The sequence below is a fragment of the Ictidomys tridecemlineatus genome, chromosome 4, assembly GCF_052094955.1.
Source record: "Ictidomys tridecemlineatus isolate mIctTri1 chromosome 4, mIctTri1.hap1, whole genome shotgun sequence".
NCBI classification, from domain to species: Eukaryota; Metazoa; Chordata; class Mammalia; order Rodentia; family Sciuridae; genus Ictidomys; species Ictidomys tridecemlineatus.
Genome location: NC_135480.1, coordinates 124,946,889 through 124,968,414, shown reverse-complemented (window position 1 = coordinate 124,968,414; position 21,526 = coordinate 124,946,889). Strand labels below are relative to the sequence as shown.

General features: G+C 49.5%; 1 pseudogene across 1 annotated transcript in view; it reads right to left on the bottom strand.

The window, feature by feature from the left end:
* The window catches only part of LOC110597002 (E3 ubiquitin-protein ligase RNF213-like), a 188,775-nt pseudogene that overhangs the window by 34,697 nt on the left and 132,552 nt on the right, over positions 1-21,526 (bottom strand). The window contains exons 27-43 of the transcript XR_013437186.1: positions 20,853-21,026; positions 20,529-20,674; positions 17,121-17,707; positions 16,185-16,350; positions 14,791-15,008; positions 13,701-13,841; positions 13,427-13,591; positions 11,224-12,376; positions 10,130-10,323; positions 9,767-9,922; positions 5,499-9,112; positions 3,827-3,963; positions 3,201-3,296; positions 2,154-2,272; positions 1,316-1,435; positions 755-882; positions 195-339 (exon numbers count right to left, since the gene is read on the bottom strand). The product of XR_013437186.1 is annotated as an E3 ubiquitin-protein ligase RNF213-like (transcript). The remainder of the gene's footprint in view (positions 1-194; positions 340-754; positions 883-1,315; positions 1,436-2,153; positions 2,273-3,200; positions 3,297-3,826; positions 3,964-5,498; positions 9,113-9,766; positions 9,923-10,129; positions 10,324-11,223; positions 12,377-13,426; positions 13,592-13,700; positions 13,842-14,790; positions 15,009-16,184; positions 16,351-17,120; positions 17,708-20,528; positions 20,675-20,852; positions 21,027-21,526) is intronic.

The window sequence follows — 21,526 nt, the reverse complement described above, 5'->3', positions numbered from 1 at the left end:
GGAAGCTACAGGTCCTCTGGCCAGGCCAACTCTAGAGCAGAATTCATGAGATGTCCTGAGATTCCCGCTATGACAGCTGCATTTGCCAAGCCACAGGAACCTAGAAGGGCAGATCTCCATACTCAGCCACTTGATTCCCACTGCTCAGGAAGGGCTTGCTGGACTAGGATGAGAAGCAGGGACATGACTCATACCACTGCACACACTATCCCTGTTCAAGAGGCTGAGGAGGATGGTGACTCTCCTCATGTTGCGCAGGCAGCTCTCCTGGTCCCTGAGCATCCCCACGGCACTTTGCACACAGCTCCTCAGCAGTCTGGTGGTGTCCAGGACCTGTGCCTGCCAAGGGAGACAGCACATCGTCTGCTGCTGCCATGTCCAGGGTGGGTGAAAGCTACGATACCCACACGAGAAGGTGGCCTGGTGTCCACCTGCCCAAATCAACAGTGACCAGTCTCCATGGTAAAGCTGACCTACTGACCTCCCCGGGCTGATCCCAGTGTACTGCCCCACCCCTAGAGAGGTCCACTGGCAAGGTGATGGCTGACATCACAAATTTGGCCAGTAGTTGAGGGACAGCTCCTAGAGCTAACTAAGAGCCTTCATAAAGAAGAGAAAGGCAGATCTTGTCCTGGTAAGTCCCCTACACTTCCAGCATAAAGAGAAGGCAAGACTCAGCCTGAGGCTGGCACAGCTGCCTGTGCTTCTCCAGATCAGCCACCTGCAGCCTACAAGGGAACAGAGGAGAACTCACATCACTGCCCCGCAGGTCAGCGGTGTCCCATTCCATCTCCTCAGAAACTTCCTTTTTCATTTCCATTTCTGCTACCTCCCCTGACTTGCTGGTCTCTGCCTCCATTACCTCCTCCTGGTTGCCTTTCGCTGCAAATGAAGGGAACACAATCAAGTCACCACTTGGAGAAGGAAGGGGATGGGTAGTACTAGGTCTGTGCCTAGGCTGAGCCTCACCAGGGTTTCCTGTCCCAAGCTTCAGTGGTAGCTCCTGTTAAGGGAACATCCATCATCCACTAGTCAGGTGCCCCACAGCCTGGGCTGAGGGCTGGCACATGACCCACAGCACACCAGCTGATACACTAGATGCTGCTCCTTGGCCTTCCCAAGGCTCTGGTTATGTGGACCATGAGCCAGGCAGTTCAGTGCCACATTCTGAGTTCCTGCTGCGGGCAGGTGCCAAGACTCAAAGGTGACTCAAATGTGGCAGCCCTGACTCCAGCTTCACAGGAGGCTGCCTAACTTGGCACCTTTCACCTGCCTTTCCGCCCCCACCTCTGCAGTCTGTCACCTTACAACTCACACTTTAGGCTGCCTCCTGGCATGAACAGCTGGCTAATGGTGATACTCTGCAGCTTAGTCACATCAGCAGCCATGACTGTGGACCTTCGGAGGTCATCAATGTGCACAGACTGCCACAGCCCTGTGAAGAACAAAGCCACCGAGTCTTCTCACATCTTTCTGCTTTCTTCTTGTCTGTCATGAGTAGGGGCACACCTCTGTCCAGATGCTCACTGTCAGAGTGATGATCGTACCTCAAAGCCTACATCCCTGAACACATCAAAACCCATCAGACCCCCTACATCACATCAGCACACTCACCATCAACATGGGTGTTGAGGCTGATTTATGTAGTCATGCAAAGTCTCCATGGATCCTGTTCACAGTTCTTTACGTTCATCTTACCGTACTTACTGTCCCATAATTAGAAAGTGCTGCAAGGTGCTGACAGTTTGACTTTCCATCTATAAAATTATTAAATTTGTTTCCCTCTTTCCAAAATACCAATTGTCTTACATAAGCCAACCGGTGACCTTCCACAGAAAAAGGGATGGACTGATTTGAACACAGTACTTTCCCAGGAACATGCAAAAGAGTCAGCACTAGGGCTGGTGTGAAAGGGGAAGATCTCTGAGTCATTTGTATAATGAAGAGTGGGAGCAGGAGTGTGTCCTGTGCACTCCTGAGGTAGACCAAGCCATGCTAACACAGCAGCAGCAAGTCCCAGAGCGATGGCTGTGAACAGTGAGCCCAGAAAAGCCCGGAGACAGATGGGGTTGGTGTCTGACCTAGATGCAGCATGGGACCCCAAGAGGCAGCCCAGACATACTTAAAGACAGTCACTCATCTTTTGGCCCTACCTCCATGGAATCCCACGTAGGATGCTCTGTTCCTCATCTGGGACAGTTTTGTGATGAAATAGAAGAAGACGCAGCCCTGAGTTCCTTGTATTTTGTTTATTTCATTAATAGCAGAATACCTATTGAGAAAACAAAAATCAAAACAAAGCAAGCAATGGAGCAAAAGCTAAGGTGTGAGATGGCTGCCTCATCCCAGAAGCTGTTGGGACTTTACCACATTCCACACAATTCCAGGGGCCACCACATCTCTCATGAGAGGAGAAGGGTGGTTTCCAATTGGCGGGATCACTTCCTACCTCTCACTGCTGATCAGAATCCCCACCTGCCCTGCAGGTCTCAGGGCACCCACATGCCAGAGGTTGGGGCTTACTGGCCTTCCCATTTTGAGAAAGTACAGTGTGGTACGGTGGCCCTTGCACACCCAGTGGCCGCAGACCACCTCCCTATAGGATCTGGCTAGGCCTTAACTTGTACTAGGCTCCCAGTACTTTAAAGGGGCAGAAGTCACTCTTAATTACATGAGGTACAGAACACAGCAATTATGAAAGCTACAGATTTATGAACACCACAAAAATGTTCAATAAATATTAATTTATTTATATAGTCTTACTGCCCTTAAACTTATGATAAGTTCTTTTCTTTTTTTTTTTTTTTTTAGGCAGTACTAGGGATCAAACCTAGGACCTCAGACATGCTAGGCAAGTGCTGTACCACCAAGCTAAATCCCAGACTGAACTTTAATTTTAATTATGTGATTCAAAATCAAAATGATCAAAAAAAGGACTGTAAATGACTGCACACACAGCTTTAACATATTCTCCTAAATACTACAAAAATTTCATTATTGACGGGTCTTGCATTCCACAATTTCTGTGCCATTACTGGCCTTTTCCTTCATCCTTTACTCTCTAGCTTCTCTAGTCCATGTCAGGAGCTGGGAGGGAGAGTCATTCTTATTTTCACACTGTTTTCATGGAAAAAATTCTTCAGGATGTCCTGGGGAGATTGTGGCTTCTTAGTTTTCCTAGAAAACTGCTGAGAACATACTTAGCTGATGCAATGAGCTGAGCACTGTGAGCGCCATCATCAAAATCCATCTGGACAATGAGGATTTTACGTCTGGCTGTCTTCATTAAGCTGCTTCTGAAAGAAAAAGAGAATCACCCAAGTGAGTCCTCTGTCCTAAAACATGGGCAGCCACAGCTCAGGAGGCTAAGGTAGGAGGGTCACCAGTTCCAGGCTAGCCTCAGCAACACAGCCAGATCCTATCCCAGAATTAATAATAATAAAATTTAGGGCTGGGGATGTGGCTCAGTGGTAGAGCAGCCCTGGGTTCAATCCCCAGCACAAGCAAAAAAAAAAACAAAAAACCATGGATCATAACACTCCACAAAGTGAAGGGAAACACAGGCCATGCAGAACCCAGCATTCAGGTGGGGTCTCCCTCCACAAGGTGAGGATACAATCCACTGGAGAAGAAAAGGGCCACACAGTGCTCAGGAGACAGACGAACACAGCTGTCTTACAACTGGGGCCAGAGGGGCATTCGAGAAGGCTGAACAATGAGCCTCCATAGTACTCAGAGTTCCTTACAAGTGGTTACCACACCCTGGCATGCGATACCACGTTCCCAGGGCAGGGGCCAAGGGTGATGGGCAGGCAGGGCGCCTCACCGGACTTCCTTGAGGAATGAGTACTCAGTGTCAAACTGCTGCAGTGACAGGATCACAGGCTTAGGGGCCAAGCCCTTTACCTCTGCCCCTAGAGCTTCGCAGTCACAGTTCGTCAGCAGTCTGGAGAAGGTGGTGACCTGCAACATGGGCACACAAGCAATCAGCTGAATTTAAGCAAGAACACAGAGCACCGGGTCAGAACCCAGGGCCAGTGGGCACTCAGACAGAAAGAAGCCCAACCCAGAGCAGTTTTTATATACAAGGAGTGGCTGAGGCAAGCAGAACCTCCAGGATCAACAGATGTTAGAGAGAAGACTTGCCCTGACTAAAAGATGCTTCGATCTCCTCCTGAGATGTCAACGTCTCCCTTCTTGCTTTTTTCCCTACCTGGGAGCCTCCTGATCCTTTAGGGCTCAGCACAATGCCATTTCTTCTTGTAATCTTATTTCATGCTCTCAGGAGTTAGCCACTGGCAATGCTCCCTCCCCTCAATAGTTCTCCATTCTTTGCCATGGACCACACCCCATAGTGCAAACCCAGACATCACCAGGCACATAGGACCTCAGCTCTCCAGACCCCATTTTTTTTTGTACCAAGGATTGAATGCAGGGGTGTCTAACCACTGAGCAATAACCCAACCCTTCTTTTTAGTTTTTGAGTCAGGGACTTGCTAAGTTACTTAGGGCCTCTATAAGTTGCTGAGGCTGGCTTTGAACTCTCAATCCTCTTGCCTCAGCCTCCCAAGCCACTGGGATTATAGGCATGTGCCACTCCACCTGGATCTAGTCCCTTTCTCTGGGCATGTCCTTACTGACAAGCTTCCTATTCCTACATCCAACCACACAGCATACATCAAACCTATTCAAAACAGATGTCACTACTGGCTCCCAAACCCATCGTTCCTTCCTGGGGTCTCCATGATGATAGCACAAAGCTACAGTGAGCTCAGGAAGGCTGTCCTCTACCTCCTGCCACCCTCCATGGAATTGATGATTAGCCCACCCATGCTGCCAGCTAACCATTTGCAGTTTGCAACATGCCAGAACTTCCTGACAGATCTATCCTCTCAATGTCACTCTCTTACTCCACTGTCTTTCCATCACCCAGTCATTGGGGCATGTCTACGTACACTTTCATTCATAGCTCCTCTCTGTGCAGTCAAGACCAAGTTCAAGGCTATCCACAAGGCCCTCCACATGTCTCTCCACCTATCCCATCCCCACAACCCAGCACTCACAGCTTGAATTTCAAGCTCTGTCAGCAGTCCCTTCCTGGTCTCCTGCACAGATGCAAATTCAGACTCAACACCTGTGCCCCAAGGATTCCTCTGCCTCTGACACATACCCAGCAAGCCTTCACAGCAGGCTGGTGTCTTTTAAGGAGAACCAACCTCGTCCATTACTCTTAGGCTGTCCAAGAATGAGAAGCAGGCCAATCACTTATAACCAGGGTGGGCCCAGTGAACACTGTGCCTAGTGCTGCTGTCAGAGGAGAGCTCTGCTCACAAATAGGTGAGAGAGACCAAAATGGACTTATCCTCGTTTTGCCTAACATGGAGGGGACATACCGGTTTTCCTTCTGAACAGTGCCTTAAATGGAGTTGAGACCTTCTGGCACCAGAGAGCAAGGGCTCTTGGGTGAAAGAAAAAGGAAAGGCTATGGGGACAGTCACCTCTGTGAAAATGGTGTGGCGCTCCAGGTCCGGATTGTGAAGTTGGGCCAGGAGGAAATCTGCAAAGGAGTGGTGCTGCTGCTTGTTCCAGTATTCCCGGGACAGGGTCTATGCAGCAAATGAACCTAGTGTGGAGGTGCTCAGGCGCACCACAGCATCTGGTGTGGCACAGTCCAGCAGGATCAGCTTGGCCTCCTCAGATACTCCGTGATACAGCTCCTGTGTCAGGTCCCCGGGGCCCTGCCTCTCCACAGCCTGCAGCACCACAGAGGCACAGGCGTCAGAGTGGTAGCCGATGAAGACGTCAGCAGGGCTGTACTTGTGCCCAGCCAGGAACTGATAGGCCTTCACGTCAGCAAACTGCTCTGCCCACTGCATGAGCTCCTGCACAATACTTTTCTGCCACCCCTGCAGCACCAAGCTGAGGTCCAGGTAGTGCTTCTCCAGCCGGTTAATGAGGGGCACGGAGAACTGCTCGTACACCATATTTTTCTCCTCAATGACAATCAGACGGAAGTCAGGGTGGACCCGACACTTGACGCGATGGGTGCCGAGCCCGAGGTCCACGTACTTCTGGCCCCCGAGGTAGACGTAGTACTGGTTGAGCGCATCGTACAGGCTCTCATATAGGTGCTGCAGGTTCAGCAGCACCACCATCTTGCCAGTCTTCATGCAGATCTTCACCCTGTTGATGTTTCTGCAGATCTGGGTGTACTCCTGGTCCCAGGGAAAACTGGAACCAAAGATGATCTCGGGCTGCTGGTCCTCACTGAAGAATAACTGCTGCAGGATCTGCAGGGCCACATAGTTTTTGGTCAGTATGAGCAAGTAGCGGGATTCAGCTTCTTCCAGTTCCCCTACTGCTGGGAGTATGTTCTGCATACTCCCACAAATGTTCTGCTTGATGAGCTCCAGGGTGCTGATCTCTTCCACATACCCGGCCTCAGGTAAACTGGCCATGAAGATGTCCAAAGCAGGAATGTCATCTTTGCCACTGAAGTTCCGAAGGACTGCATGTGCAATATCCTGTGGAGAAGGCTTCTTGTTAGATGCTCTGGCGGTGGCAAAGACCATCTTGATGAGGCTATAGTAGTTGCGAAGCCTGAAGAATTCCTTGTTCTGCCTGCTGCACACTGTTTCATAGGCCTTGGCAAAAGGAGCGAAGTACCCTCGCACCCTGTCCTGCACCAGGCTATCTGAAGAGCAGATCCCTCTGGCACTCTCTATGAGCTCCTTCTCACTGGGACTGCCGCGGGACACAAAGATGCCCCGGTTCATCTTGGCAGGGTTGAGGGCCCAGTTGGAAATACCTATGAAGCCGACTTTTTGGTGGGGGGAAGGATCACCTTCAATGCACCCGTCTTCCAGCAGTGGGTGCAGAGCCTTCAGGGGCATTTTGGGGGAATCTTCTGCCAAGCCAACCTCATCCAACACCACCACAGACACGTACTGCTACAGGTCCTTCCCCTGCTGGAAGCGAGCACACTGCTTGAAGGTGTTGATGATGCCCTGTGGGGTACAGTGGGGGCTACACTGGAATGACACCAGGTGGACCTGCTTCAGGCTGCGGAAGAGAGCGGAGTGTGCGGCCTGGCCCTGCATGGCATCTGCCACGATGGTCTTGGCGAGAGATTTGGAGGTGCCAGGCTTTCCCACCAGGAATAGGGGTATCTTCAGCTCAATGCAGATGATCATCATGAAGACATTCTCCTTCAGAGCCCGTTCCTGGCTATGGTTTTCCTCAGAGGCACCCCACTCAGGAAAAGATCCTGTGCGTGTGTGATCTCGTCCAGGATGACCCTGCCGTCGTCATATGGTCCTGGAAAATACCTGCAAATGGCTCTGCGGTAGGACTCCTTCTCCTTTAGGGAGGCATGGTAACAGACCCCCACAGCCATCACCAGGGACCAGAGGACGGGGTCTCTCCTGAAGTTATTTTTGCTGACACTGGTCTCACAGAGAAAGGTGTTCAGCTTCACCAAGAGCATCTCACTGCGACCCTGAAACCATGTGAACACCTTCACACAGCGCTCCACATCCCGGAGGCTGACGAAACTGCACTCACTTTCAGTGTTCCTCATGAACCTCTGAGAGGCAGAGAGCACTTCCGTGATCACACGAGTCTCCTCTTCACTGATCCTGACATGGTCCACCAGTCTCTGCACAATCTGCTGGATGTAGAGCTTTTCAGTAGTGTCATTCAGTTGTCCAAAGTCCCACACCAGAGGAATCAGGCTCGGGGGCAGGGCGTGGACACGGTACACCAGCTGCCTGAGGGGAATGGAGCCCAGCCTGTCTGCTGTCTCCTTGGCACTGACCCTATACCCCAAACCAGCTGACTCCAAACAGCAGATGGTCTCCTGGGAGTGCTTCCTGTAAGGGTTGCAGGCAGCTATGATGTGCAAGCCTGAGTCCTCCTCCAGGGGCTGGCCATCCACGGTCTGGTCACACAAGACTTCCTTGATACAGCTTATGGCTTCTGTTGTGTTGGCTTCATCAAAGAACAAGATGGTGTCCAACTGGTGTTGGTCCTTATTGGATAAGGCAGTTTTCTCAGCCTCCAAGACTTTGGAGTGGATCATGGCTGCAGTTGTTCCTCCATGAACCTTGACCAACATCATGGTCTCAGCCTGGGTACCAGCACGCCACAGATCACTAAGGAATTTAATGAGCCTGGTTTTCCCACAGCCTGTTTCTCCCATGATGATAACTGGGATCCCACAGCGGAATCGCATCTCAATGGCCAGAATCTTGAGCATGTTGTCTGTTGTAAGCTCATATGTTTCATCCGGATCAAGGGCCTGAGGAATTCCTAGTGGCCGGCAGAGTCTCAAGAGTTTCTCATGTCTGGGCAGGTTATCAAAGTTGACATTGAAGGGCACGCCTTGAAGCAACAGCCCCTTGTACAGTTCTTCTGTCATGACATCTTTCTTGATTATCTTCCCATTGAGATGGTTGATGGCGTCAACGTTGCCATTCTCATTGGGCCGAAGATGGAAGCCTATGAATGTCATGGTCTCACGGTCACCATTGAAGAACACATATGGGTGAGGCTCTGACTCCCACCTCCTCCGGAGAGTGAAGGGGGTGAGCTCTTCCTCATCAACCCCATCCATGGTGACCATGTGCTTCCCTGGGCTCTGGTCAGAGATATGAAGTGTTGGTGTGGCAAAGTCTCTTGCCATGAAGATCATGAAGGTGACCACAAAATTCTTGAAGCCTGGTAGTGTAAATCCAGTAAAGCCTGGATTACAGAACATACAGGCCTCACAGTCCTTGAGCTGACAGTTGAGGAACCGAGCAAAGTTCTGGAGCTCTGACCAGGAGGGGTTGATGACCCCACAATATATGAGGAGGTGCTGGATGCACTCCCCTGGGGTACCTTCAACAGAGCCTGCTTGGTATTGAAATGTGTCTAGGTTTTGTTTTTGATGGAATCTTTTTAAATATTGGTAAGGTCTTTGGAAAGTGGCACTGCGGAATTCTCTCTCGTTCATTCCAAGCTCTCTGAAGCTTCTCTCAGGGTTCAGCTCCAAGGCTATCGCTTCTTTGGGAGGTCTGCAGGTGACTCTGGGGAAGATGTCAAGAAAACTAAACTGGGGGGCATGTGGATTCTGCAAAGGAGAGACATAAATATAAGTTAGAACTTGATTTCCTGAAAGATGCCCATATATATTAACCCTCCACGCGATCTATTCAGGATCGGCCTTTATGAAAACAATCACTTAAATACACAGTGATTGTTTGCATTCTGCAGCCTCTCATTCACAGAGGCTGGCATCTGCACCTTAGAGTATTAAAGAAGCTCAACTACAGTAGCTGTATTATTAACCAGGAATCCATTTCCAACCCAGCCTCCTGTGGCGTGATCTCTCCTCCAAGCACGAACACATGTGCGACCATAGAACTCCCACCAGCTAATGGCTTTCTGTGTGCAAAGTCGCCCTGCTATCTTCACTGGCAGTAAAAGAGACAATGGCCATCAACAGAGGAATCTCCTGAACACTCAGCACGGGTGAGACTCAACCCAGACACAGCATGGATCTGACAGATCCAGACAAATGCAAAACGCTGCCAATCAATAAATACGAGAGCATTCTCATTCCAGACATCATTAAGATCTAAGTCTAAGCATGCATTTCGCCTTACACATACTCGCTGCTCCCTGAACATGAAAGTGGGAAAACAATTAAGATGTGTCAACTCAGGCCATATGCCACAGCAGCAAAGGTGTGCTGTGATCACCTGCAAATGCCCTGTGTGCTTACCTGCTTTGAAGACCTCTTTGGCAGTACTGAATTTCCTACTGGGATTTCAATAATATATAAATGGCATGGGTTCCGAAGCCACATTTTCCCACTTATATCCATTAGGTATTGTAAAATGAGGAGTTTGAAAAGAAAAACCCAAGTTCCAGTCTGTACCTAAAGACAGAGAAGCGTGGGTTGAAAATACACAAATGCCAACCATTTCTTCCAACTCCCAGGACCCTCCTGTCTTGTTCCTGAAGAGAAGGGTACTGACCACAGGTAGGTGTAAAAAGAAGAGACTCTTCATACAGGGAGAAGCAAGTGGGGCCCTTGGAATTACACCTTCTGATGTGGCCATTCAGCTGCCATATAGGTACTTACCGAAGCAGTCACATCAAAGTGGAGTATCATAGGTGTTTTCCGAAACTGAGCATCCCAGAAAGATAGGAGGGAGCCCAGGATGCGGCCCTCATCCACCTGAGTGTCAGTCAACTGAACAATCTTTAAAGGCACCTTTTCACTATTTAACTTATTTTTCAGTTTTTCATGCAATCTCTTCACATAGAGAGACTTCCCTGTAATGTTAAAATAAGGAAATTAGATCCCAAGCCCATGGACCAAGAGGAACAGAATCCAGAGAGATTAGAAGTTACTTCTTAGGCAAGAGCAGTGGCATATGCTTGTAATCCCAGGAGCTTGGGAGGCTGAGGCAGGAAGATTGCAAATTCAAGGCCAGCCTCAGCAACTTAGTGAGGCCCTAAACAACTTAGTGAGACCATGTCTCTAAATAAAAAATAAAAAAGGCTGAGGATATGGCTCAGTGATAGGGCACCCCTGAGGTAAATCCCCATTTAAAAAAAAAACCAGTTACTTCTCTATGTAAAAATCAAAACTGATGCAATGGAACATCAGATTAGAGCACAATTGCACCATGAAGCCAGAGTCCCTAGCTGTCACCCACTCAGCATCCTGACATTCTCCATGACGATGGCAGTGGAAGTGAAATAATGTAAAAGCAGAGGCATGTCCCGAGCAGGGAGGGGAGGGCAGGTTTTGTCCTGACAGGGCACAGTGATGCTTCATGGGATGAAATCAACAGAATGGAAGTCACCACCTCTTATTAAGGACACATGACAGTGACTGAAGGGAGGGTGCAAAGCACTCTTCTTCTGGAGCCAGAGCAGCTATGCCTCCTCTGATCACACCAATGTGACCCAGAAGAGGTCAAGAGTTTACACAAGAAAAAAGTGACCTGCAGAGAAGTCCATCCAAGGAGGAGCTGGGCTCCCGGGAACTGCAGCCTGGGTGGAAAGGGGGCCCCTTCTAGAGGAAGTACTGACTGCTGGGAGTCAGACCCTCCTGAGACTCACTTTCCCACCTGCAGAGGGGTGTCATCTGAAGTGCCCACTGCTGCAGAGGCAGGGGTCATTGAGAAACCCTGAGAGACTGCCTGCCCACCCCAGCGCTCTCATTACCAACTCCGGCTCTCTCTGAGGCCACGATCCCCACACACATCTGGTCTCTGAACACAGCTGCTGCAGACAAGGTCTGTGCTGGGACCTGGTAGTGATGTGCCAAGTAGGCCTGGATGGCATGAAGGGGTGCCTGGGGGATGAGGTAGACTTTGTACTGGCTGAAGGCTGAGGGCAGGTAGCAGCATTCCCGTGCCGCGTCGCACACCACCACCAGCTGGTAGTCCTCCCGGGGACACTGTGTGCACAGGCTGCGGAACAGGGCCTCTGCCTGGCAGGCCACCTCGTAGCTCAGCTGATCTGCAAACAGCAGGCTGTAGACCTTGTGCCCCTGGGAAACTGGGGCCAGGCAGCGGTGCAGGAACAGGGCAACCTCCTCAAATGTGGTCCCTGGGGTGCAGAGTAGCACCTCATCGAAAGTGGGCAGGGGCTGGCCTGGGGCCTGCATGTAGATGGCCAAGGTAGCCAACAGCACCTCAGAATGGCCACACAAGACCAGGTTGGGCTGGCCAGCCCGCAGGCCCATGGGGAGAGACCGTTCCACAGGAGGCCCACTCATCCTGGCCAGGCGAGCCAGACAATGGCCCAGGGCCTCCAGGTCCAGGCAGCCAGGCAGAAAGACACTCATGCTCTCCAGGGACTGTTCCATGATGGCCCTCAGCTTGGTCACCAGGCTAATCTCAGCAGATTGCAATGGAGGTAATTTTTCCATCACTGTCCTCACGTGGTGTCTGGGGGCCTCATTGAACCCCTTGGTGGCCCTTAAGACGTCAGCTGGGGTGCAGTTGACTTTGATGAAGGACAGCATCATGAGGGCAGCTTCGCTGGGACTCTGCTTCCTGAGCTCGGTGCTCAGGAGAACCAGCTGCTCGGCCGTGTAGAAGTTGAGGTAAAAGTGCTCCCTGCGCTTTCTGCTCACCAGCTCCTTCCAGTCATTCAGGAAGTGCTCCATCTGCCTGCAGAGGGCTTCCAGGAGCCGGGTGACGTCCCCACTCTCTGTCAACTGGCTTACCAACTCCAAGTGGAAGTCCATGCAGATAGAGACGCCATTCCTGGGGCAGCAGTAGACTTCGGCAGTCCATGCCCGGAAGAGCATGTTTCCCGCAGAGTACAGGTTCAGCAAGGCTTGCACGAGCCGCTGCACATGGCAGAATAACTGGAGGAAACAAGGGCATAAGTCAGATGTCACAGTGAGCTACTGGAGGAGGACGTGCTAATCTAGACAAACATGGGTTCTAAGTCAAGGGTTTTGGGTTCACTCCTCCTTCAGGGTCACTGGGAAACACGAAAAGCCTAGGAAGAGGGCAGCTACCTTCAGGAAGAGATCAGGTGGCAGATAAGAATGTTGACTGTGGGCTGGGCTGGTCTCAGTGGTAGAGCACTTGCCTAGTATGTGCCAGAATCTGGCTCTATGGCTGCACTGGAGGAAAAATTGTCTACTGTGAAGTGCAAATAAACTGTAAGGAAAGAACCTGTAACAGGAGAGAGAGAGAGAGAGAGAGAGAGAGAGAGAGAGAGAGAGAGAGGGAGGGAGGGAGGGAGGGAGGGAGGGAGAGAGAGAGAGGGAGAGAGAGAGAGAGAGAGAGAAGGGGGGAAGAGAAGGAGAGAGAGACTATTACAAAAACCAACAACCTATATCTACAATTATTTTAGGGTTTTTTTTTGGTTTATTTTTTTGGGGGGTGGTTGCTACCAGGGATTGAACCCAGGGTGTTATACCATTGAGTTATGTCCCCAGCCCTTTTTCATTTTGTGACAGGATCTCACTAAGTTGCTGACGCTGGCCTCTAACTTACACTCTTCCTGACTCGGTCCTGAGTCACTGGTATTACAGGCATGTGCTACCACACCTGGCTCAGTTACTTTAATTTTGATGAAGAGTTCCCATTAGAATATTGAGGTGTTTGACTTTGCCAATTTACAGAGTAAATGAAGCCATTCATACTTCTCAGAACTATCTACTTGGTCACCTCCTGCTAAATGCAGCTGATTAACCACCAGTGGTGACAGATCTTAAGGATGCCTCCAGGGCCTCCAGGGCCTGTCCCACCTCAGATGTGGCTCCAGGCAAGGTGCACCCTGCAGACCCACTAGCTCCACTCTCTGGAGCCAGTCTGTCCACCAGAAGCCAACCCCTGCCCCTTCCCCTTTGCAGGAAGCAGGGCAGTGAGCATGCCCAGCCTGAGGCAACAGGGCACCTGCTCACCTCAGAAAACCTCTCCACTTCCATATTCTTGTGGTCTTTCTCGCCAGACATCAGCATCAGCTTGTTTAAAAGATCCTTCAGCTCTTCTGAAGTGTAGGAGCGCTCTGGTTCCAGGCCACTGTGACCCCCAGGGAGGATCAGGCGCAGGATGGCATCTGGGGAGATCTGGGAGGCAAAACATGATTAGAAGCCATTTTCTCGTGGCTAAAATGCTGACTCTGCAGCAGGCCAGTGCATGCTACCAACACTGCACCTGGAATCTGAGAGGGCTCACCTTCTGGTCGCTTGTGGGTGCCCTGATCTCATAGATGCCTCTGCTGTTGATTGCTGTGGCCAGGGACAGGGACGAGAGCTCAATGGACCCATGGCTTTTCTTCACTGTCTTTAGCCACTCCAAGTTCCTGGCAGAATCTCGCTGTTGAAACAAAATTAGAGAATATGGGCCAGGGTTCAAATGACTATCTTCCTGGATGTCCTCCTCCTGCCTCTGCCCTTGCTGGGCAAACTCCAGCCACCCTCCTCTAGGGCTCCAGGCATAACTTCTTGCCTGAGGCTGCCTCAGGTACCCCTGGCTGTTTCCTCAGGACCCTGCCTATTCCTTAGGACCCTGACCACTCATTGTGGCTGCACTGGTGCCAGGTTTCTAGCTGACACTTAGAATGCACTTGGCCTGCACTTATGGTTGATTGGTAAGATAGCCACAGGCCGTACTCTCTGGTGGCAGGCCACCATCCTCCTGGGTTCCCAGAACAAAGGCCCTCTGAGGAGAGATGGTTGACTGAACAGGAGCCCTAAGTTCTTAATGTCTTGTCATGGTCCCTGAGCATGACCAGAAGAACAGGAAAAATCACAACAGAAAATGAGCTTCTAACAGAAAAACTGCAAACTGCTCTCTCTGTCCATCTCCCCATCCTCCAACCACATACAGGACTGTCCCAAGGCTGGTGCAGGCCTCTGGACATCTCTTCTCATTGGGTGAGTTATGAGTGTAAGTTTACTCAGATGCTGGTACAGGTAATTTACTTAAATGTTTTTTTCTGATAAAAAAAATAATCAACATCAATTGTGAAAAATACCAAAAAGTAACTAAATAAAAGGACAGTTACTAAATTCAGAGAAAACTGCTGCTTCCTACCTTGCTCTTTCTACACTTGTCCTGTAGGGTGGAGACTGCTCTTGACAAGCAGCTCTGTAGTTCTCTTCCAACCCAAGACAAAGAAAGCATTTCCATAGTGAAGAAAATCTGGTTTTAAACATCAGTTTAAATGGCTGCCTACACGCCTCCATGCCCATGTGCCCTCAAAGCACAGCTGCTTCCCAAAGCTGCAAGACCTCCACACCTTGGAATCAGGAACCAAACTCACCAGCTTACTGGGCAGATGGGGGTCATTTTGCAGAGCCTTCCAGAGTTCTCTTAAAATTTCCATGAACTTGCTGAAGCCTGCCTTCTTGTCCAGCTTATACAGCAGGGACGCATAGCCCTGCACAGCATCATGGAAGCAGGCCACCTGGTCCACGTCAATGTCGCTTTCTCCAGCTGAGATGGAGGCCAGGTCCACAAATACCCTGAGCTCGGTGAAGCCTGGGGCAGAGAGGGAGTCAGCACAGGACCACTCCATGATGCTACACAACTCTCACCTGGGGCAAGATCCTTCATGAGGCCATCAATAGACACTAAGTAAACACCTAGCATGTGTGGCACTTCCTGCATTCCGTTAGGACACTAGGATACCTTTTCTTTTTCTTTTCTTTTTTTTTTTAAAGAGAGAGTGAGAGAGGAGAGAGAGAGAGAATTTTCTTTTTTTAATATTTTATTTTCTTAGTTCTCGGCGGACACAACATCTTTGTTTGTATGTGGTGCTGAGGATCCAACCCGGGCTGCACGCATGCCAGGCGAGCGCGCTACCACTTGAGCCACATCCCCAGCCCCAGGATACCTTTTCTTTTGCAGCATATGATGACACCACTGAACAGCATCTAATCTTTACCAAACAATGTCCCAGGCACTGTTCTAGGCTTGTGTGTATCTTATTTCCTTTAATCTACAAACATTATCACCTGAACAAAAACACGTTCCATTGGTAAATATTTTGAATCAAATGTATGATATGTCAAGATCATTGTAATGTTTTGAGCAACTAATAAAAAATAATAATAATATTGGGCAATCAATTATTTAAAAAACTGAGATAATTCCCCTAGGGTTAATTACTAATCAAAGAATGTAAGTCAAAGCAGACTCAGGAGTACAAGGTGGAAGCAGCAAAGCTCTGGATGAGAGCTGGAGCCAATGACGCCTCAGTACCAGCAGGAGGTGGCCTTCTAGGCCTTTGTGGTGTGTGAGTGCTGTCCTGCTCCACCTCCTTGAACTTTCTTTCTTACCTCTCCTCCCCTGCCTCTATCTAGTCCACACAACCACACAGGCTGCCCAGCCCTATGCTGGAAGAGAAGTATACAGGTTACACAAGCTTACAGCAGCAACACCCCTCTGTGGGCAAGGCCTCTGGCAGAATGAGCTTGAAGGAGAAAAAGAAGTCAGGATGCTTATGAAAATGATGCCAGTGTCCACAGATGGAAAGAGCAACAAAGGAAACAGTTTTAACCAGAAGCCTGAAAAGCTGTCCTGATGCAAACTCCACTGTGGGCCTAGAAGCAGACACTGTCCCCCCAACCCAACACATGCACATGATTGAGGTAGGACATCCTTAAGGTCAGGAACCCCATTTGGCAAACACCTGAAGCTGAGCTCCCACCATACCTCTCAGCTCGTCGTGTAGCCAGCTGACCAGCTCCTTCTGCAGGGCCAGCTCCTCCAGACACTGGCGGTGGGGCTCACTGATGTCCTGCAACAGCTTCTTGGCCTGGATGAGCTGTGGGCTAATCTGGTTCAGTCTCTCATGGTGGGTGGCCTTGAAATCATCAATCTGCAAGATGAAGCTCTGCTGTGGGCTGTTCCAGCAACCACCCACACCTGCCCTCCAGTATGCCTGGACAAGCAGCTGCTATAGCAGAGCCTGACACATTCTTGCACCAAGGATAGCATGACCTCCACAGTCCTCCTGGCTAAGCTGAAGTTGCTACTGTCCCCAGTACCCAGGTCCTGTGAGGAAGCTTTCATAGACTTCGAAACCTGCTACTCACAGCAGCCGAGCCAGGTCCATGATATTAGCTTCTCTGGGGGAGTTACTCATAGACTTACCGAAGGGTTCAAGTCTAGATATAGACAATTCCACAGTCTGTGTTAAATTTTAAGCATTAACATACCTGCCTCTACTGAAAATCCACACACCTTAGAAATGTGAGACTAAGAAACAGGAAGAGATTCAGGCCTGAGCTACAACAGGAGCAATGTACCATTTGGCATTCCCACTGCAACTAAGAGAGGTACCTGGACAGATGACAAAATATTTCCCTTTGTGCTTTCATAACCTAAAGAGATGAGATTCCTCTGGAAAGGGGTAGGTTTTTTCTACCCTGAATTTTTGGCTCTCATATAGACCCAAGAAAACTCACTAGCTAAGGAACAGTCACACTGTCTCAAGCAAAGATAAAAACCCAGGGCTTGGAATGTCCTTGGAGGACAGATGGGAGTCCTTGGAGGGGGCTGCTTCACTGATTTTCCCAGAAAACCTGGAGCTTCTAAGGAGTCTGAAGTAGGCCCCCACCTCCCAGGAGTCCCCAGCAAATAACTTACAAAGTTTATTAAAGTGTAAATAACACTGAAGTCACCAGTCAATACAAAATCCTTTTTGAACTGCAAGATGACCTTGGCCGAGCTGATTACCTGGTGCAGGCTATGGTACTCCTTGATCTGTTCAACACGCTCTGAGATCCAGCCCCTCTGGGCCTGGGGGTCTACTTTACACATGATCTGGAGGTCTAAAGTCAGGTCATTGTATTTATCTACAAAATCCTTGAAGAAGACATTAATTTCTCCAAAGGTGATCTCTCCTGACTTCAGATCCTGATACAGTTTCATGAACCTCTGGTAACAAGGCGAGTACAAGTACTCATAGGCCTCTAAAAGCGCAAGGGTTTGTCTTTCAGACTCTCCTTGGGGATGACTTTATGACTCTGCAGCTTCTTCCCAGAAGATCTGGAAGATGTGGCTGTCCATCAGCAAGTCTATCCTTGCAGCCATTCTTTTGACCTCATGGTCCAGGTTGTAGTGCGTCATCAGCTTGCAGGCTGAGGACAGAGGCTGTCTCACCCTCATGGCTTCATTCAGTCTTTTGCAGTTCAAGTCTTCTGAGTGTCTTGCTTCAATCTCTCCAAAATCCACTTTGGAAACCACAAGGAAACATGGAAGTTAAACTGCTAGACACAGAAGCATCTTATTGTACTTTCCTAGTATTTCTAATAACTTCTTTGAGAAAACACAAATTAATATTATTTATGGGAATTTTTTTTTCTTAAGAAGAATTCATCCCTCCTCCCCTCCACCCTGCCATGGGATTGTTTATCAGTTTTCATGATAAAGAACAGACTGGAAGCTCTTGTGTGGAGAGAACAGTTGGAAACACAAATCCATCTCCCTCCCAAATTCCATTCCAGTGACAGATTAGAAAATGCTTTTAAAACACCATAACCAGCAGGAACAAGAACAGTAGAAAATAAGCCCAATAACAACACAACCTGAGAAGTAGAAAGATGGCCACACCAGTGGCAAATGACACTTGGGGCCTGAGAACAGAGACCCTAAGGACACAGCAGAGGTGAGCTCAGCCAGGCCCAGCACAAGTTTCTGGCACTCAAGGACACTAGATGTTAAGGTCACTCTGGACTGGAGGAGGCAGAGAGGGAACTGGAATTGGGTTCAAAGTCTGTTTAAGAAGCAGTTGGTGAGAGTCCACCTCCACCATGGAGGCAGATGGGGGTTGCCCGCCCCCTGTCAAGGGGCAGGAAGGACCAACTGCAGGGCTCTCTGGCCTGGAGGCTACTTCTAGACACACACTTGTCTTGGGCAGCTACAGAGGACAGGGAGTATTCAATTTAAGGACAAAGAGGATGACACAGTCACCAGGGCAGGAAAACTGGAATAAAAGTGGGGCTAACTCTCCTCCTCTCCCTCTTGGCTCCAGAAGTCTGGCAGCAGGCAGGGGGTGCAAATATGACCAGCTCACAAGAGAAGCCCTCAAGGACTAGGTCAATTTAAGGGCAGCCACAGAGCCCCACAGGTCACAGCCCAGAAGCCCTTAGCCTGTCCATCCACCTGTGGGGACTGTCTTCATACCGACAAACGAAAATCTCCAATCAGAACAGAAAAAGTTTTAATGTGGGAAATATATCCAAAAAAGCCAATAGGGATTGTGTAGCTCAGTGGTAGAATGCTTGCCTAGCATGTGTTCAATCCTCAGTGCCATTAAAAAAAAAAAAAAAAAAAAGCCTAGCGTCCATCCCCAACATGCAAAAAAGGAAAGAAAGAAAGAAAGCCAACAGATAAAAGCAACTTGGATGAAATGGAAAAAAATGGGAAAACATGCTGCAACCACGAACCACAAGAACATAGTATATAAATGAATATTTCAAGAGAAAAGGGAGGGGCTGGGATTGTGGCTCAGTGGTAGAGCATGCACCTAGCACATGTGAGGCACTGGGTTCTATCCTCAGCACCACATAAAGATAAATAAATAAAGGTATTATGTCCATCTACAACTAAAAAAAAATCTTTAAAAAAAAAGTTTTGGGCGCTATGGTACACACCTGTAATCCCAGTGGCTGGCAAGGCTGAGGTAGTAGGATCATGAGTTCAAAGCCAGCCTCAGCAAAAGAAAAATAATAAGCAACTCAGTGAGACCATGTCTCTAAATAAAATACAAAAATAGGGCTGGGGATGTAGCTCAGTGTTCTAGTGCCCCTGAGTTCAACTCCAGTGCCAAAAAAGAAAAGAAAAAAGGGAGTGCCTTCAAATTAACTATATATAAGAGCTGAAATGAAGAATTCAATTCCCAGGTTACAGGAGGAGATTGAAGAGAAGGCTCAAGAAGTGAAGCCCAAGCAGGAGAGATGTCATGGGAGTCAGGCAACCATGCCAGGAGGCCCAGCAGCTGCTTATGTGTACCCTGCAACAGGGAAAGCATAATTAACCAATTCAGGAGAATGCTCTAGAGCTCTAAGACTAGATCTCTGGCTGAGACCTGCCAGTGCCCCATCCTAGAGATGGAAAAGAGACTCAAGGCCAGGCACAGATTAATGTCAACTTCAGAACACTAGGGCCAGACAGTTCTCAAGAGCATCCAGAGAAGGACAACAAGCTCCATACAGAGGATCAATAGCGAGAATGCATCTGACATCCCAATGCAGCACTCATGCAGCATTCTGAAGGAAATTCTGCCCCTGGCCCAATGATCAACCTACAGCAGGGGCACAGTTCTGTATCTGGCCTCCTGTGTCCCTGTCCCAGCAAGCAGTAGATGCCACCCTCTGTCAAACAGGAGTCAAGCACAGGCCAGAGATGCAGGACCTGCCCTACCAGCCCAGAGGCCAAGGCAACCCTGGGAGACAGAGGAGATTAAGGGCCAACTCCCCGCTACGGAAAATAAACCCTCTGTCCTGGGAGACGCTTCAGAGACATCCACTCAGATAGCTGGTTCAGTTTGGGCTGAATTTGAAATAAACACAATGAAAAAGGGGAAAAGAAAGTACCAAGGCAAGAAATGCAATTCCACCAACTACAGAAAGTTTGTTCCAGAACCATGGAGTGGCTGTGGTCCACCGCACGGCTTGCCTGTGAATCCTGTGTTCACACCATGGCGAAGGCCCTACCCTGAAGAAGGTACAGTAACTCAGGACACCACTGGGAGTGACAGAGCAGCAAGCAGCCTCATGTTCAGGGCACAGACTGGAGAAAGATCTACCCCTCCCCTCCTTGGGAAGCCAGCATAGGACACTGACACTGGGAAATTGGGGACATTGACGGGTATAGAGGCACACAAATAAGAATGTACAAGGGGAAGCTGCTTCCATGGGCAAATGCATTGAAAATCGGGTCAAGAATGTTTTTTAAAAGCTTCTCCCAGAAAAATAAGGCCCCACTATTTGTGGCCTGCTTCATCCCCGTGACAGCTCTCAAGGGTTCCCAGTGCAACTGCAGGAGCAGTACCTTGGTTGAGATGCTTCACCTTCCCACACAGCCTCAGGAGGCTGTCCACCTGTCTCTTCTCTTCAGAAACATGACTTCGCCCATCCTCCAGTCCAGTGTCTCTTCCATGTCATAATTTTTCTGTTGGAATGAAGAGCTTTCTGTCTCTGGAAAATAATGACAAAGTCAGCCAAAGGAAACAAACTTCACGATATTCCTTTCTCTCCCTGGGAGTGCCCCACAGTCACCATCAGAAGGACAAGGAGGCCCCCACTTGGTGGTATAAAAGAGGACAGCCAGCACACATGTGAACACGGGCTTCTTACCAGCCTGGCCACAGCTCACCTAACTGCCACAGGTCCAGAAACTGACTTTTGTGCTTCAGGATCAGCTCCAAACGTCTGACCAATATGGACCCATCCAGGACATCACCAGCAACCTCTGCGAAGACAGAGCTGGCGGCAGCCATCAACCTCTTGGCGTCCTCTGTGATGTTGGCTAAGAGCTTCTCATCTGTCCCTGAGAAGATCACGAGCACAATGAGCATGTGGCCCTCCCCTCTTTTTGCCATTAGAACCTCTCACCAGCCCCCTGCCCACATGGCGCTGGCAGCAGTCAGTGGTGTTTCCAGATGCGCTGATGCCTCACTCAGCTATGCCTGTACCTGTGAGGTTCAGGTCTTAACCTAGTGCATCTCCTGTCTGGGAGGAGGAGACCCTTCCAATGTCCAAAGTCAGCCAGGAGAACCACAGTGCTCAGGGTTGAAGTCCTGAGCCCATGCTACAGTGAACATATTTCTTGAACTACATATGATATTCTTGGAAATTCACCTTGTGGGAGACCAACCTTGCACGTGACTGAGTCACACTCCCCGGCTGGGTGCTGAGGCACTCAGTCACAGAAATGTGGCAAAGCTTTCCCCATCCTTCTTGGGTTTGAGGGACTGTGCCTTGTGCATAGGTGAAGTTATGCTCACCTGTTCCTTTGTAATATAACCCCTTGCCCTGTTTAGGATAGAA